Source organism: Perca fluviatilis, chromosome 9 (assembly GCF_010015445.1).
Source record: "Perca fluviatilis chromosome 9, GENO_Pfluv_1.0, whole genome shotgun sequence".
Classification (NCBI taxonomy): domain Eukaryota; kingdom Metazoa; phylum Chordata; class Actinopteri; order Perciformes; family Percidae; genus Perca; species Perca fluviatilis.
This window is the reverse complement of record NC_053120.1, coordinates 1,746,778-1,766,777: the sequence shown is the minus strand read 5'-3', so window position 1 is coordinate 1,766,777 and position 20,000 is coordinate 1,746,778.

Below are 20,000 nucleotides of genomic sequence, written 5' to 3'. Positions count from 1 at the left end.
AGAAGTAACAAGAGGCCAAACTCAATAGAACGTTCCATTGCAACGAACGCACTCATGACTGAGATGCATCACTGCCATCTTGGACTGAACGCAACATAACGTTCTATTGAGTTCAGCCTCTTGGTTCTTCTATACTCTTTGACTCTACACTTGAACTACGCGCGCTAGGCTGGTCGCTGTAATGACACCGAAAGAATACGAGTTGTTCATGAAGGAATCTCCAGACAGCAGCCAGAATGCAGCAGCTTCAGGTAGGGCAAAGGAAGGACAGTCCCTGTTTACTTCATTCATGTGTTTACTGGGTTCATGGACTGAGGATGGGAGGAGGGTTGGGTTCGGTTTGGGGTTCAGCAGAATCTTAACCGGTGGGTTCAGTATTCGGCCGAACCCCAAAAATCTGGGTTCAGTGCATCCCTAGTTTAACCCCTCAGTATTCAGGCTGCACTTCCAACTATGTAATGCAGATGTAATATCGAATATGACCACCATATGACAGCATAGAGCTACTTTAAAATCCCATCAGTGTCACCTGAAGTTCCAGACTGTAAATCACTTCTACCTGACCTGGATTCTTCACGTGTATTAGTGTTCTCATGCTGAGTCATGGGTGGAGAATTCTCCCTGAAACGGGTTTTAGGAGAGGAACAGATACTGACTACTATTAAATATAAAAACATCATGAATATAGATGTATACATAGTTCTATTTCAGCACCATGGACAGCCCCCCACCCCCCTCTGTTTTAGTAATGCTACATTTCAGCACCATGGACAGCCCCCCTCCCCCCCTCTGTTTTAAATTATATATATTTTTAAACATTATGAGGAGAAACTGGACCTACAACACAAAAACTGTTGATGAAGTGGAGGCATTTGTCCAATTTTTTTGTTCATGATTTGTCTGTGTTTACTCATCATTGTTGTGAATAAGTCCTACTAGCGTCATGACTCAGCTTATTCAGGACCACGGTTGTTAGGTTAGTTAGTTAGTCTTCTGCTAACTCAAACTATATGATCATGTCAACTGGCTTCAATCCTTAAAGAGAGACTAGTAGAATATCAGACAGAATGTCAGGTAGAAATGGTTAAAATAAATACATGGACATGTTGCAGTTCACAACATGGAGAGAAAACTTAAAGCAAAGTGTCTGTAGGAGAAACTTTATCTCTAAATGCTGAATCTTATCAGTTATGTGGTGTGTTTGGTGGCAGATTCACCAGCAGCAGGAGAGGTAAAAACTGATCTGTGTGTGGTCACGTGATGCAGGGATAAGCGATGGCAGCTTGAAACGTGTGCTCCTTCTGTCTTTTGGGTTAATATCCTTAATATATCCTAAAATACTTTCATGTATAGGCATTTTTATTCTACATTTTACGTGGAACTCAAAATGTCAGAAGAAGGCAAAAGTTTGTCTTCTGGCTGAAACATTGAACAAGCGGCACAGACTCAGCTCAACATGTGTATGAAGGGAGTAGCAGCTAGCAAAGATCCCACAGCTAGCACTAGCACGGACCAGCCTGATATGGCTCAGATTCACGGGATGCTGAGCAAGATATCAGAAGAAACGGTGGATCTGAAAGAAATTCGCCAGTCTCTGAGCTCCAGCAGCAGCCACTAAAGAGGACATACAACTACTGACAGACAGGCTGGCCACAGCTGAAGACAGATCCCAACTCAACAACCTCAGATTGGTTGGGATACCGGAGGGAGCTGAAAAGAGCAACGTTACTGAACGAGTTTATCTCAGAAACCCTCGGCATTGATCCAACCCCGGGGGGAATCCAGATGGACACAGGATCGGGACACGGCTGGAAGTGGGGGACAAGAATCATGCTGTTGGTTCCAGCAGTTGTGTTAAACCTGATTTTAACCAAAAAGGCCTCAGATTAAACTAACCTCTAATAATACTAATAATAATAATAATAATAATAATAATAATAAATTGAATTTATATTGCGCTTTCCATAGACTCAAAGTCGCTTTACAGGGAAGGGTAGATTATAAAAACAGAACAGAACAAACAAAACAAGATTCAGGCCCACATGAAAAGGGTGGGGGGCGTGGGGCTAGGGATAGGAAGAGGTGAAGAGATGGTCTTGAGGCGGGACTGGAAGATGGTGAGGGACTCAGAGGTGAGGATCTCTTGGGGGAGGGAGTTCCAGAGCCTGGAAGCTGCCCTGGAGAAGGCTCTGTCCCCAAATGTGGACACAGACAAAGAGATCTGAGCTAGGGGAAAACCCCACAGCCCTTTTCACCAAACTACTAGAGGGAGAAGAGGCCACAAATGGCACACTCAGATAAAGTCATGTGATTTCCTGTAACCAGAGAGGGGAGGAGCAACAGTGAACAGGTGATCCAGGTACATGAGAACAGGGAGGAGACCCTGAACCTGAAATAGTTCAGTCAGCGTAGACTCCATTTAGAGAGGACAGAAGAGAGCAGGAGGAGGAAACTGAAGGCTGAGGCAGGGTGAGTGTTAATCCAACATTTATTATTTGACTGTTAAAGTCTCTGAGTCAGTTTTCTCCCTGAGGACTGGAGAGGAAAGACATGTTAGAATCAACTCAACAGTTTGATGGTCGACACAAAGTCCTGATTGGCTGAATAATACACATTAAACCTGCTGGAACTCCAGAAAACAGATTGTGGTGGCAAATTTTATTTTAACCATTTGTTTAATGATTGTTTTATAACGCCACAAGATTTAGCTTCTTCATGTGTAGATTCAAAAGGCTTCAAGTGAAATAGTTGGCAACCGTGAACTATAGCCCAGTAGAGTTATTTAGTTTTACTTGTTTGAACCTTCTCACATTGTTGTCTTTTTACTTAGATAGAAGTGGAGAAGGCCGATGACTGTTTACATCAGTGAGAACTACGTAGGTTTCTGCCTCCTGAGATAAAACTGTTGTTTAGGCTAATGAAAAGAACAGGAGCAGAGGGCAAGGTGATCAACTATGGCCATGCTAGAAGATACATTTGGAGGGGTGGCTTAACGGAGTTTCTTCACTATATGATGTTTGGATGTTTAGACTTTAGGTTAGAAAGACATTTTCAGTTGTGCTGCGTGTACCTTTGAAACTGTGTTTTCTCCATTTGCAAATGTAAATAAATACTCAAAGACCAAACTTTGGTTTAATTCTCAAACAGTCGTTATTTCTTTTGATTTTATCATGAATATCACTAACTCTGCTGCTTCATAGGAAAACTTCCATCACATTTTGGCGTTGTCTAGCAGGACGGTTGAGTTAACAGAGAAAAGAGCTCCGTTGGGTCGCTGATGACTGGCTATCCAAGGATCAAAAATCACCTGCTTCATACCTCTAAACCTTTAAAAAGGTTTTTCAGAGAGAAGAGGGTTAGGACCGCGGAGCGCTCTTGACTGTTTTCCACTCCGTTAAAAATGAACAGGAAGAGATTTCAAGCAGCACGGTGAGATAAAATTGATTAATTACAATTGGATTGTGAATTCAAGGTTTGTTCAAAACATTCTAAACAAGCAACCATTGCTAAACGAATTAAGTAATGAATGATTGGCGAAATCATTCTCTTTAACTAAAGAGAATAAATTAAACTAATTCTGACTTTTGGGAAGTGAGTAACTGGGTATTTTTTTTGGGTCATTAGATAGGAAAAAGATATAACTGAGGTTATGAATGACATCTTTTGGCAGACACGGACAACGTCGGACATATTTATGATTGAATTCTCATATGGTGATAAGACAATTGATTGACGGACAAGACCAGTAAGAGAACTGGCAGAACAATAGGCAAGGCCTAAAGAATTAATTTACGAAACTGATAGCACGTTTCTTGATTAAAGAGGCGGACTGCAGAGTAAAACAAAACAAAAAATAGTAAACTATTTAAGAGATTTTTGACTGCAGGGTCGCACTGGGTTTTTCATACAAGTTTCCCGAACAAAAACAAATAGTCGATACTCTAAACGAGTTCTGGACCCTTTAAGGACAACCTGCGGGACGGTCTGGGTTGTAACATTACTCTAAGAGAGCCTCTTGATTATTTAGAGACAGACTGCAACAAGGCAAAACATACTAAATAGGTCGAGTTATTTGACTATTAAGTTGATTTTGTCCGCAGGGCTGTACACGGGTTTTCACGCAAGTTTCCTGACCAAATAACCTCGCGGTGTGGTGACGATCACATCGACCAAGACATAGTATACTATAAGGTCCAAGGGTCAATCATGGAAGAAGAAATTCCCCGTCCCAGTGATGCAACTGGACCCATTGTGGGTGAATGACTCATAAATATGGACCGGAATGTTTGCGATGTCTGTCATAACTAGTCAAAAAGTTTTGGCTTTCCGAGAAACGGATCTTTATGTACAAAGACACTGAGAATGTTAAAGCAAGATTTTAGAAGAAGTAGAAAGAAAATCAATAATTCTGATTAAGGATTTAAAGCTACTGAGTAAAGGAAAAACAAAGAATGTTTTAAAATATAGATAAAACAGTGATCTAGGGAAAGAATGCAAACACACATGCACCAATAACCTCATCAGTTCTGACCAAAGCCCGTGTTCTGAGCTTTCTCCAAAAATCAGGAAGACGAGCTGGAGAAACGGAGGGACGAAGAGGACACAGACTAAACTCTGGGACAGGATCGATAGCATCCGTCACACCTGCATCAGGTGGAAAGACCAACGAGTACGTGAGAAAACCATGTTTGAAGCGTTTGTCTGCATGTTACAACAGGCTGGTGGACAACATATGGAGCGCGGACCCGAAAAAGGCCGCTCCCACAAAGGACGTGGTTGAGCCAGAAGAGGCCGAGGCGGGTACCGTGGGCAAAATGGTGAGCCCTACAACCGAGACCAGTGTTGGTACTGCAAGGACTTTGGACATTGGGTAGGTAACTGCCCGAAGAAAAAGCAAAAAACACCTCAGACAGAGAACAGCACCTGTCCCTCTGTTTGGCTGAGTCCAACAGCTGATGAAGAAGGTAGTGCTACCACACACACACACTCGCTTCATGCAATGAAGAAATGCTTTGCACTGATACACTGTTTTTGTTTTTGCTATTAGGGACAATTGATAGGTTAGAAAGTTCTGAAAAATAATCTATTCAGTTAAGTAAGTAAGTAAGTAAGTAAATTTTATTTATATAGCACATTTAAACACAGCGGAGCTATCCAAAGTGCTGAACAGGGTAAAAGCAAAAACAAATGAACAGTAAAACAGCCACCAAGACAAAAGACAGCATCAGAAAACAATTTAAAATGCCAAGGAATACAGATATGTTTTCAATTTAGATTTAAAAATTGAAATTGTAGGTGCAAGACGGATGTCGAGGGGCAATTTGTTCCATAGGCGTAAGTGGCAACAGCAGCGGTGGCTCTATCTCCCTTAGATTTAAGACGGGAGCGAGGGATCGATAAAAGAGCCTGATCAGAAGATCTTAAAGATCTAGTGTATGCCAAGGGTGTAAGAAATATATGAGGGAGCTTGATCATTAAGAGCTTTAAAAACAAACAGCAGAATTTTAAACTGAATTCTAAAATCAATCGGGAGCCAATGAAGCGAAGCTAAAATTGGGGTTACATGATCATATTTCTTAGTCCCAGTCAGCAGTCTTGCAGCTGCATTTTGCACCATTTGAAGACGAGCAAGCGATGATTGAGGAAGACCAAAATACAAGGAATTGCAGTAGTCTAAGCGTGATGTAATAAAAGCATGAATTACTTTCTCCAAATCATGGAATGACAGAAATGATTTTAGTTTGGAAATTGACCGCAACTGATAAAAACCATTCTTTACAACCGAATTAATTTGTTTAGTTAGACATAACTCAGAGTCAAGTATGACACCAAGATTCCTGACCTGAGAAGAAACTGAGGGGAAATGGTTAACCAGCTCAATGATAAGATTATTTCTCGGTTTTGGTGGGCCAAAGACAATAATTTCAGTTTTATCTTCATTAAGTTGGAGAAAATTAATTGATAACCATTCCTTAATGTCACGGATGCAGTCAATCAGAGTCTGAATAGACTCGCCGGTTTTCAGAGGCAGATACAGCTGTGAATCATCAGCGTAAAAATGGAATAAAATATTATGTTTTCTAATAATATCCCCAAGCGGACGCATATATAAGTTAAAAAGAAGTGGACCCAAAATGGAGCCCTGAGGTACACCACTAAGAATCGGGGTAGAAGATGAAGAAAACTTGCCTATCTCCACAGAAAAAGACCATTAAGTTAAACCATTAACCCTTACTTATCTTCTGAAACCTAGAAGAAAATGCCTACTACTGAGTGTAAAGTTAAAGAGGTTCCACTCACATAATTTGATTATTAGAGCTATAGATTTGACACTGAAGATTATTTGGTCATTCTAATTGGTCAATTGGGGTTACAGATCAAACAGTAAGAGAAGAATTCTCTGTTCCTCTCTCCTGTACATGGGAAAAACAATTCTTGGTGTATGAAGGTTCCACTTATTTGGTTTAGGTAGTGATTTAATGTGCACTTTTAACATTGGTTTAACCTCAACACCTGACGGATTGAGAATTTCTCGTAATGTTCAACTGACGTAACCACGTTAATTACAGTGTGGCTAAAATGACCTCACTAAGGCAGCGTCTGTAATCAGCCCTGCCTCTGACTGCATGAAACAATATCTACTGTACATCACTCAAGGCTGCATCTGCTTTTTATCCCTCATGAAAAGTTTTTTTTGGTGCAGCGCTGTTTTCATGTAAAATGAACAGAATAGCAGCTTGTTCAGTTTAGTGTTAACAATTAGATTTTTACTTGAGCCTGTCACGTAAAATGTCTGTAGACGTTCCTGATGTCACTGTAAGACTTTTGCTGCCAAAGCTATTGAAGCGTTCGTGAATATGAAACTGTCTTTGCAGTTTTCGCCGATGCTGGGACTGCCAGATCCCTAAAAACAGTTCATACAGACATACACGTAAATACACATGCTTGCAATGAAGACATGCTTTTTGCACGCTACAAACACTCCCCACACGATAGACAGATCAAATTAGATGCAAAAACAGCACGGTTAACAGAAATAACTTTTGGAAAATATGTCCACGTATTCAATGTGTTTGTCTGGTGTGTATACAAATTGCCTAGCATGGTGTTAATTATATAAGGGAAGAAAATTGGATTTTTAGTTGATTCAGGAGCAATAATTTGGGTTTAGTGAAGTTTTGTTCTTCAAATCAGAAGCTCTCTGGTAAACTAGTTTTTTCTTTAGAGAAATGGTTAGAAGAATGGTTGTCTCAGAGAAGTTCACCATTCTTATGATATGAGTATATTCAGATCCTTAGGATCCTGAACTAGATAAGAAAGGAAAATGTTCATTGTTTTTTTTCCCTTCCATCTGAGTGTCCTGAAAATTTGGAAGGCAAAGATTTGAAAATGTCTATTTGAAATTGAAGCCATTCTTTTACCCACGGGTCTTAGGAATGTTTATTCTTTTGCCCACTGGCTTTAAAGTTTTGCGGCTTGATAAAAATCACTCTTTGGCTGACACATTTCTGTTACAGCCTAAAAGTATGTATTTGTTTACAAATTATAATGAAACACGTACCATGTCAGTCTGTTAATCTCCTGATTACGGTAAAAAAAATTGGGCCACCTGTAGTTAAGTTTAAGGAATCACAAATATTACATGCATTCCTTTTGTCACCTTTTTTTTGACCCTGATGAAGATTACGTTGAAAAGTGTTTTTTGAACCAATCTAAAGAGGAGCATGAGTTTTCTTTTGTCTACTGGCATATACACATGTCCAGTGGCTGTCACCTTGACTGATAAACTACAGAAGTTTTTCAGAAATTCTAACTCAAAAGCTCACATTCATGTTTCTTTGTCTCTAACACAAGAGGAGACAGACCTAGTGACTATTTGTAAAATTGACTGACTGGACTGACACTATTGATAATGTGTTTATTTGTCTCCATCGACAGGAGACTATAGAAAACCTATACAACAGCGTATGCCTTGTATTCACAGTGTTCACATATTCAGTGAACCTGTGACTACAAATAGATGCATATTCACACGGTAAAAACGACATTTTAAATACTGATGTTTCACCACTTTTGTCTCAGGTACAGCGTTATCTCTGGGAAAAACACACAAATGTGACTTGGATTGATAGACAAATTGTCAACCTGTAGTCATCAAGCTGTGTTCGGACTACAGACCCCAGGAAACATCAGTACACGCTAAAACAGGAAGTAATCGACAGAAATCCGACCGTGTTTTTAACTCTTTATTGACGGATGGGGTTTATAGTTCCGTGTTTAGATTCTCCAAGTAAGATAAATAAGAAGAATCATTTTTAGTATGAATGTTAAAGTTTTGTTTCATTCAGGACCTTCGAGCAGTAAATGCAGTGGGTCTATCTGGGTCTATGTGGGTCTATGTGGGTCTATGCTCGAGCACCTAATGTCTCCCAAAGCTAAACATAACATTCTGCAGGGAATGTTGAAGGTTTTGATTCTCTGTTGTTTCGTCTAACGTTTTTCTTTCCTCAGTGTTCCAGCAGAAAAGTAAATATCGTTTTATAGTCTGGGTGATGGTAAGCTGTACACCTTGACACACCTTTGTGAAGAATACATTGAGTTGTTATTTAATGATGCCATAAATTACTAAAAGAATAACAGTGTTTTTATATGTACCCTGGAGAAATCCTTCTTTCTTTGAGAGAGGACAGCCAGAGGAGGACACACACACACACACACACACACACACACACACACACACAGAGATAAGACACAAGCTAAAACCAAGCATGAGCAGTACAAGTGAAATTTTGGTTTAAAGAAATGATTTTGATATACATTTTTGTTGAATGTTATATGATATGATGCTTCCCATAACAGGTAACGATTTGGATAAATAGAAGGCTAAAAACTTTAAGTTGTAATGATTCTTGGAACTAGCAGATAGTAATTAGTGTTACTTTGGTTTGTAAACTGGAGATAAAAAATGACATAAACAATGTATTTTGGGTAATTCGTCTTAGTTTAATGGTGATATTGAATGAAGGTTTGAATGAGATTTAATCCTAAAAGCAGTACATTTCATATCGTACTCTAATGAGTTTTTGAGTTGCTATATCACAAATTGTTTTAACTAAATTAGTTAAGTTTGACGTTGAAAAATTTACTGAGGTGAAAATTCCCCTAAAGAAATTATTTATTGAACTTTGGTTACTGATAAACAGGATTTGCAGTAAAACCTAGAACAATGTTAAGGATTAGAATATTAAACAGATTATTTATATTGCTTTTGAGTCATGAGCTTTGTCATGTCTCAAAAAGGAGGGATATAGTAGCAATGATAAATAAGGGGTTTAATAAAGTAGCAAGGGAAATAAATAGTGTTAAATAATTTTTCTAAAGACGTTTGAAACATTTGTTGTGACATCACTGTAGCTCCAGTTTAAAAGACCTTGGATAACCAAAGTGCTAGAATAGTTAACAATTGTACATTTAAAGAAAAAATCTGCTTAGGTGAGAACAAAATTGACAAAATATAAAAAAGGATCATCTACCCCCTGATTGACACAGTAGTGTAAGGGGATGCAATAGTAATTGTTTTTGTTTTGTTGATTCTGATCTGCTCTAGAGAATTTTGCTCTAAAGATTTTTTTTCTTCATTTATACATAGGTAGGGAGAGGCCCATAATAAAAAACACCTATTTCTTCCACGGCAGTATAAGGGAAATGATAGGGTAGGTTATTGCGTGAGAATTTTCTTCTGCTCTTTTGGCCGTAAGAATCCAGGTGTGAAGCCTGGGGATTCTGTGGTGATACAACTTCAGGAGGAAGGATTGGCAGATAGACGGTGACAGAGACCATCGAGATCCTTCCAGTGACACAGGGCAGTGTACAAAAGGTTCCAGGGAGAGTCACCTGGATACACACATCACTACAGAAGGTTCCAGATGTGGAGGAGAAGAGGACAGGTTTTTCTACAACCTGCAACAAGTGACGAGCAGATCCTCTGCTGAGTCACCCACGTGCCATTTCTGAAGCAATAGGGGAAAACTGGAGTTTTTCTCACTGCAACACGTTGAGAGAGAAGTTTTTCCGAGGAGGAAAAACCAGAAGCTACATACTGGTATTGTAGCCTGCTGTTTGAAATCTTTTCAGAAGACAGCAGTGATACTGATCTCTCTCTGAACACACACACACTCACTGCACATTCTTTTGAGGAACTGTTGACATTCCTCTGAGATGATCACACACACTTTCAGAGCAGAGTGCTCTGACACACACACACACACATGGAGCAGATGGACAGAAAGGACTGCAACAAGGACCCTTCAAGAAGAACATGGGGGGTTTTCCACATTTGTAGTGTGTTTACTCTTCATTACTGCATTTATGATTTTCTATTGCATTTATGGTTTTTGCATTTTATTTTTGATGAGAGAAAAGTATGATAAATCACGTGTAACCATTCCTCCCAATATTTACATACACCAACATATTAGGGTGACTGGAGGAAAAGACGGGTGATGCGTTCACTACTTTCCATATCAAGGAGAAAATGGTGGTTGGAATACAATAAGTACTAGTACAGAGCTAATATTACTGTAATGATTAACTTACGTCCACTATTATGTTCCAATAACAGGCATTAGGATGGTTGGTATATGAATGCTACTAAATTGGGGCTAATTGGGGTTTTGTACTTTATGTGGTTCCTCATGACACAAACTCAACTGATAGACTATTGATAAATAAAGTAAATTATTCATAAACAGCAATATTGTTAATATTGAACAAAGTTAAGTATAAAGACCTAGGCCATTTTGTTGTGTGCTTTAGAACTTAGGAAAAGATCCTTGTGGATCTTTTATTACATTGAAGTAATTTCACCTTCCACATTGACAACACATATAAACACCACGTTTGACTAAAACTTTTGAAAGCTTAACTTATAGATACATTTTCTACTAAGGAATGACTTGGGTTTAGTTAAGAAATGTATGCGTGATGTAGGTTATACTGATTTTTGTTCACTATTTCTTCGCTCACAGAAATAAGCTATTTCCAGTGAAACTACACACATAGAATAACTGAATTTTATTTGTGCTCTGACAGCACTTAATGATGTTAGAGACGAGGAGGGGTCAGTTTTATGCTGATTCTTCTCAACTTTCACTCCGTGAGAGCTTTGATAATTGCACTGAGCGTGTTTCAATTTATTTATATTAAAATAACCAAAGGAGGGAAGCATTTGATGACATTGGATAATTTAATTATCAGCTTTATGGAAAATTTGACTTTGCCGTATGGGTTTGGAGTACTTGGGGTTTAACCATGGGTTGTCAATGGACATACGCATGGGTAGATATGAAATTAGTAAATGTTCACACTTCACACCAGGTTATTTTAATGGTTAAATACATAACACATTCTTTACACAAATTATAAGGCAGTAGTCTGATGTGACATTAACCAGTGGCATTAAGGTCCAGGGTGTTTAGCAGATTATGTTATGTCTTATGTCTTTTCAAGGAAAAGAGTTCACTTCATTCTTATGGAGGCAGCACAGTGGCTCAGTGGTTAGCACTTCTGCCTCACAGCAAGAAGGTTCTGGGTTCGAACCCAGGTCGTCCCGGGCCTTTCTGTGTGGAGTTTGCATGTTCTCCCCGTGCTTGCGTGGGTTTCCTCCGGGTGCTCTGGTTTCTTCCCACAATAAAGACATGCATACTAGGACTACAGTTGAAAATTAGCCAACTGGCTAACACTGGCGCATTTACAGAAATGTTCATTAATGTGCATTGTCCTAATATAAATAAATAAATCTTCTTCTTCTTATGGTAAATATGATTGAGCCTTCTGACGTATTCCGTCTTTCTGAATATGATAATAATGTTTGGACACCGTCTCTGATACTGTGGGAGATTGATTCATTTTGTTATTTTACTTTGACGTGGATGCTTGCTACTATTTAATAGAGAGTTTTTTTTGTACCTTTTGTACCTTTCCATGTTCCATTGAACATGTAAGAAACAGACATGAATATCCATAGGGTTGAATCTTTAAAAGTAAAATTTATTTTTGTGATTATTTTATAATCAAAAGGGTGAACTGTGGTGCCAAATTTTATTTTAACCATTTGTTTAATGATTGTTTTATAACGCCACAAGATTTAGCTTCTTCATGTGTAGATTCAAAAGGCTCCAAGTGAAATAGTTGGCAACCGTGAACTATAGCCCAGTAGAGTTATTTAGTTCTACTAGCCTGAACCTTCTCACATTGTTGTCTTTTACTTAGATAGAAGTGGAGAAGGCCGATGACTGTTTACAACAGTGAGAACTACGTAGGTTTCTGCCTCCTGAGATAAAACTGTTGTTTAGGCTAATGAAAAGAACAGGAGCAGAGGGCAAGGTGATCAACTATGGCCATGCTAAAAGATACATTTGGAGGGGTGGCTTCAGGGGCGGATTGGCCATCGGGAAAACCGGGAACAATCCCGAACGACCAGTCCATTTCAGGCCGAACCGGCCCGTGGTCAATACGTTTTTTATTTTTTTTTCTGTCATACGCGACCGGCCTGGCCGGCCGTTCAGCTGCAGCGGAGAGCTGTGTCTGTTGTGTGTGTGTGTGTGTGTGTGTGTTTCAGACCGGGCCAAACCAATACTTTCAGTATTGAGGGGGATACGAGCGGCCCCTCCTAACTTGGACTGATCCTCGTTTTTCCTGACATCCGATTGGCTCAAACTTAAGGCGCCGAAAAAAGAGTTCACTTTCAGTCAGGTTTGGTTTGGATTTGGTGATGTGAGGTAGGTAGCAGGAGAGAGGAGGAGGAGCAGGAGAAAGGAGGAGGAGGAGGAGCAGCAGGAGAGAGGAGGAGAGAGGAAGAGCAGGAAACAGACAGGTAGAGGGGCAGTGTGCAGGGCTGGGTAGGCAATCATATTAGGCATATCAATCAATCAGATATTTACATATAGGATAAAATGCCAATAGTTCCACATACTAGATAATAACTTGACTGAAGCACAGATTGAACTAGAAAATGTTTTATTCTTGGTCATATTTATAACTGAGGTTCTTCTCATGCATATGATATGTAGCTGCACAATCAGTAAGCAGAGGCAGGGTCCATCACTGGGGAAGCTGAGCCAGGGAGCCAAGCTTAGAAAGGAGACACACACACACACACACACACACACACACACACACACACACACACACAAATCTCTATTTGGGACTGCATTGTAGTTTTTGAGTATATGAGTGTGAGTATTTGTAACTATTTGATCACTCCAACTAACTGTGCACATGCCATGCTGGTAGTTAGCAGTATACTGTGACTTATGTGTTGGAGATTAGGTTTTGCTGACCTGGTTGTGTTCAGTGCAGTGGTGACTTGCTTATACAACCTGAGGAGGCAGGTGTCATCCTAAAGTTTCTTGAAGGTCTTCAGCGTAATCTGATTCTCTTTATACCATAAAAACACTATTAGAATTTAAATAACTGCAAAAAATCCTTCTGCTCGTGCACCAAGGGCACTCGCGTAAAAGGCCTCTCCATCTTAAAGTCCCGGGCTGAATTTCAGTCCCAGTACGGCCCTGGGTGGCTTAACAGAGTTTCTTCACTATATGATGTTTGGATGTTTAGACTTTAGGTTAGAAAGACATTTTCAGTTGTGCTGCGTGTACCTTTGAAACTGTGTTTTCTCCATTTGCAAATGTAAATAAATACTCAAAGACCAAACTTTGGTTTAATTCTCAAACAGTCGTTATTCGTTTTGATTTTATCATGAATATCACTAACTCTGCTGCTTCATAGGAAAACTTCCACCACATGATTCAAAGACAACTGACCGTATGTGTGTGTGTGTGTGTGTGTGTGTGTGTGTGTGTGTGTGTGTGTGTGTGGGTGTGTGTGTGTGTGTGTGTGTGTTTGTGTGTGTGTGTGTGTGTGTGTGTGTGTGTGTGTGTGTTTGTGTGTGTGTGTGTGTGTGTGTGTGTGTGTGTGTGTGTGTGGGTGTGTGTGTGTGTGTGTGTGTGTGTGTGTGTGTGTGTGTGTGTGTGTGTGTGTGTGTGGGGGTGTGTGTGTCCGGCCCGTCACAATAACTGGAGTTATGAGCCGATCTAAACCCGACAATTTTTTAATACGTGGGCCGTTATAACTGACGTTCTCAACTAAAATTCCGAGTTGTTTGAACTCCAGAAATCTGTTTAGAATAATCTTAATGAATAATGCAACAAGGACGAAGCATGTAAACACTGTTTGTTTATTAAGAATGGAAAGAAAAAACTCGACCCTCAGCTGAATAGTGGGGGTAACAGATCAAGGCCACAACATAATCAAAGCCCTGGAACCATACAGGAGACTTTCTGGTCTCCATCACCTAATTAATCCGGTCCTTCTCCACAGTCTGATGCAGTAGCACTGGCCGACAAAAGGAGCTGCAGAGGGGGGGGAGACACCATGTAGCACAGTTTACCTCACACTCAAGTCAGCACAGGACAGGACATACACCCAGAGCTACAGGGGGAATCTGGAGAGGTATATAGCTTTCTTCACACCCAATTAGGCTAATGAAGTCATGATTAAAAAAACTCAAATGCTTGATCTAGGGCCCGGCCCATGGGTCAAGTTCAGGCTCGGGCAGAGAATCTAAACTCTAATGATATTACACTTGAAGTTGAACTTAATATCTGCACCCTGTCAGGATCAAAGGTTACCTTCTAACATTCAAAACTTATTTGATATTATTATAATAATGATCATTGGGTATTTATCTTTTATTTCCCATCATTTATGTTTCTTTTGTATTCTAGTTGAAATGTTTTCTCTGCATGAATGTGTCCCTTCCTTTGTTTTGAAGTCAGTGTATACCAGGCTGTATTAAAGCCAGTGTATACCAGACTGTATTAAAGTCAGTGTATACCAGGCTGTATTAAAGCCAGTGTATACCAGACTGTATTAAAGTCAGTGTATACCAGGCTGTATTAAAGTCAGTGTATACCAGACTGTATTAAAGCCAGTGTATACCAGACTGTATTAAAGTCAGTGTATACCAGGCTGTATTAAAGCCAGTGTATACCAGACTGTATTAAAGCCAGTGTATACCAGACTGTATTAAAGTCAGTGTATACCAGGCTGTATTAAAGCCAGTGTATACCAGACTGTATTAAAGTCAGTGTATACCAGGCTGTATTAAAGCCAGTGTATACCAGACTGTATTAAAGCCAGTGTATACCAGGCTGTATTAAAGCCAGTGTATACCAGACTGTATTAAAGCCAGTGTATACCAGACTGTATTAAAGCCAGTGTATACCAGACTGTATTAAAGTCAGTGTATACCAGACTGTATTAAAGCCAGTGTATACCAGACTGTAATAAAGTCAGTGTATACCAGGCTGTATTAAAGCCAGTGTATACCAGACTGTATTAAAGTCAGTGTATACCAGGCTGTATTAAAAGCCAGTGTATACCAGACTGTATTAAAGCCAGTGTATACCAGGCTGTATTAAGCCAGTGTATACCAGACTGTATTAAAGTCAGTGTATACCAGGCTGTATTAAAGGTTAAACCTAGTGTATACCAGGCTGTATTAAAGCCAGTGTATACCTGTATTGTATTAAAGCCAGTGTATACCAGGCTGTATTAAAGCCAGTGTATACAAGGCTGTATTAAAGCCAGTGTATACCAGGCTGTATTAAAGCCAATGATGAAATGATCATATATGCATATTAAGTGTGTGTGTGAGCTGAAAGCTGCGCTCCTCTCCGTGTCCTCAGGTTCACAGCGACTACAGCAGCACAGAGCATCAGCAGCAGGACACTGAGCACTGAGCATCGCATTTTGAAGAAGGTGGAGTAAATCCCAAAGGGCTCAAAGTACACTAACACAGTTCTCTCTGTTGACACACACTGATAATATGGGTCAATAACTGCACACCAGTACTCCCCTGCGTCTTCCTCTGAGATATTAGAGATAACCAGACTCCCATTATTATAGTACCAGCTCACTCTGCTCATGCTCTGATACCTTAAACTAAAGATTCTTCCCTCTGTTCGGTGTGACTTGATAAACCAAACATGCTCCTTACCCTCTTGCCAATCTGTACATCTGAGAGTGACTTCTTCTCCCTCTGAGAAGAGCTCTACAGCAGGGGCCCCAAATTTGGGGCACACATACAGATAATATGTTTGCTCTCTCATAGAGGCTTTACAGGTGTACCAACCTGAGTGATTTAACATTAGAGATGAAAACACCAGCGAGTACATTTGGTCTACTGAAGGAACAGTCTGGTTTTGTAGTTCTAGGTCAGTGTAAGAGCGTGTTTTTGGATTAAACTTTCTCCAACGTGGGGGCTGTTCATCAGTGGAGTCAGTGATAGTGCACGGCAAACCAGCGGTCTCTCCTACTGAACGGTAGATTACCTCATACTGTAGTCTCAATTGTACAGAGTAACTGCTAACACACTGCTGTTGGTTCATCACCAGACAATTGTACCATCTGTACCATGTAAAGTCTGTTGCTGTGACGTTGGAAACACGAAGAGCTGATGTGTTTGTCACCACTTGGTATCTTCCTTTAACATTGTGCATCACTGATGTCATCTTGTCCCCAAAAACTCTGCTCCATGTTTGTTGCTCATATCTAGAGTCCTGTTTGAGCCACTGGATATCCAGATTATCAGCTGCTCCCTTACATTGCAGGTCCACTGTATCTCCAAGTCTCACTGGAATAACTTCCCCATCTATTGAAGTACAAACAGTAATAGTGAAGTTGTTGTCATGCGTCACGTTGCCCTCAGTCCAACACTCCTCTCGGTACCGGCCGGAGTCTGAATGGGTCAGGTGGAGGATGGTGTAAGAAGAAGTTTTCACCGAGCTGACAAGTCGTTGTTTCAGGTGTTGAGGTACTGAGGAGCTGTTGGACCAGAGGTCAGAGGTGTTCCACAGGACAAGCTGCTCCTCACCAACAGATCTGGAGATCAGGCAGGAGTTGGTGTTCTTGGGGAGGTTAAAGGTGTAAGAGTCTCCTTCCTCTCTGATGATGTGTTCTTGTGCATGGATGTAGTTGATGAGAGCAAACAGCAGGAAGGAGAGCTCTGTGACTGCAGCCATTCTGCTCAGAGGTCGACAAACACTGACACCACTCAGCTCATATACACTCTACACCAACACTCATCAGCTGCTTCTCCTTTTCTTTCTTAACAAACATGACTTCTTTATCTCATCATCATGGGAAATTTTGCAGCATCACCTCTGTCCAGAAAAAAATGTCCTTTACATGAGTCTACAACCACAGAGGCTGACACATTATTCAGAGAGGAGAGGAAACATCCAGATTCAAGAGAAAGGAGCGTGTCTGTGTGTGTGTTTGTGTGTGTGTGTGAGTGTGCGTGTAAGCGTGTGTGTGTGGGCCGGGTCCAGGCTGCATGCCTAGTAGCACTCTTGACTCTTTCCAAGACAAGCCTGGGCCCTGCGTATTAGATTCTTCCACAATTTCTGTTGTGATAGGTAATCGAAAAAGAATGGGGAATAAGCACGTAACTGCAAACTTTGCAAATTTAACATCCATTCCTCGTCAGCCACAGTCTGTCACAAAAAATGAAAACACACTAACACTAGCCCTACTAAACGTTAGGTCAATGGCAGGTAAATAATTTTTAATCAATGATTTTATTATTAAGCACAATCTTGATTTTATGTTTTTAACTGAAACCTGGTTGGACCATAATAACAGTGCTACTGTTCTCATTGAGTCAGCCCCACCTAACTTCAGTTTTATGAGTGAGAATAGAGTGAATAAGAAAGGAGGTGGAGTCAATGTACGCAATTATTTTATGGAAATTTTGCTTCTTTTGAATATGTGGCTCTTCAGCTAAGATCCTCCCCTCAAGCTATACTTCTAAATATCTACAGGCCACCTAAATACTGTGCAAACTTCTTTGACGATTTTAATGAACTGCTGTCTATAATCTGTATTAACTTCGACTGTGTAATTATTGCTGGTGATTTTAACATTCATGTTGACAACCCCCAGGACCGACGGACCAAAGAACTGTAACTAAGGTTAAAACTGTCTCTGGTAAGAAAAGATCTCCATGGAGAAATTTTGTAATGGTGATAACAGAAAAAAGAGAGTGTCGAAAAGCTGAACGCAGTTGGCGAAAAACTAATCTCCAGGTCCATTATAACACCTATAAAGAGAGACTTCGCATTTATAATTTGGAACTAAGGAATGCAAGGCGGTCTTTTTTCTCTGACATTATCGCCAGAAACAATAATAATTCACGTGCTTTGTTTGCTACTGTCGATAGATTAACTAACCCTCCAGTACCAGTAGCATCTGAACTGTTGTCTACCAATGCTTGCAATGACTTTGCCTCCTTCTTCACAGACAAAATTCAGAAAATTAGACAAACAGTCAGTGCTTCCATATCAAGTACATGATATGTGTTGTCACAGTGTTCACACAAAACAAAATCAAATATGACACAATTTCATGCGATCAGCCATAACAACCTGGAGGACATTATACAACATCTGAAAACCTCCTCCTGTTGCCTTGATATTCTACCAACGGGTGTTTTAAAAAATGTTTCGAATTGTTTAGCTTCTGATCTTCTACAGATTGTAAACACATCTCTGCTCTCAGGTATCTTCCCGCAGGCCCTGAAAACTGCAGTCATCGAGCCACTCCTAAAAAAGAACAATCTAGACACGTCACTAATGAGCAACTATAGGCCGATATCAAACCTTCCATTTTTAAGCAAAATCATAGAAAAGGCGGTTTTTCAACAACTCAACCTTTTCTTATTACTAAACAAGAGTTTTGATGCCTTCCAGTCAGGTTTTCGACCACACCACAGCACTGAGACAGCTCTTGTCAAAGTCTTTAATGACATCCACTTAAACACAGATAGTGGCAAAACCTCAGTCTTAGTATTACTTGATCTCAGTGCTGCATTTGATACAGTCGACCACGACATATTACTTGACCAATTGGAAAACTGGGTTGGTCTTTCTGGCTCAGTACTCAAGTGGTTTGAATCCTATTTAAAAAAAAGGGAGGATTTTGGGTTTGTAGGTAATTATAAAAAGGAGGAAAAAAAAAAAGGGGGGGGGGGGGGGGGGGGGGGGGGGGGGGGGGGGGTTTTTTTTTTTTTTTCCTTTTTGTTGCGGGCGGGGGTTATGGAAAACAACAAAATAAGTTACCATATTTATGCAGATGACACACAAATTTACATAACCTTATCGCCAGGGAATTATAGCCCAATACAACAACTGAATATATGCATTGAACAAATTAACGACTGGATGTGCCAGAACTTTCTTAAATTAAATGAAGAAAAAACTGAGGTGGTTGTTTTTGGAGCAAAAGAGGAACGATTAACGGTCAGCACTCATCTTCAAACGATAATGTTCAAAACAACAGACAAAGCCAGAAATCTTGGTGTTGTCATGGACTCAGACCTGAATTTTAAAAGTCACATTAAGACAATTATAAAATCAGCCTATTATCACCTTAAAAATATATCAAGGGTTAAAGGACTTATGTCTCAGCAGGATTTGGAAAAACTTGTCCATGCTTTTATCTTCAGTAGACTTGACTACTGTAACGGTGTCTTTACAGGTCTCCCCAAAAAATCAATCAGACAGCTGCAGCTGATTCAGAACGCTGCTGCTCGAGTCCTCACTAAAACAAGGAAAGAGGATCACATCACTCCAGTACTGAAGTCTCTACACTGGCTTCCAGTGCCTCAAAGAATTGATTTCAAAATACTTTTGCTGGTTTACAAATCACTAAATGGTTTAGGGCCAAAATACATTTCTGATCTGCTACTACACTATGACCCACCCAGACCTCTCAGGTCGTCTGGGACAGGTCTACTTGTTGTTCCCAGAGTCAGAACTAAACAGGGGGAAGCAGCGTTCAGTTTAAATGCTCCACATATCTGGAACAAACTCCCAGAAAACTGCAGGTCCGCTGCAACTCTCAGTTCTTTTAAATCCAGGCTGAAGACATATCTTTTT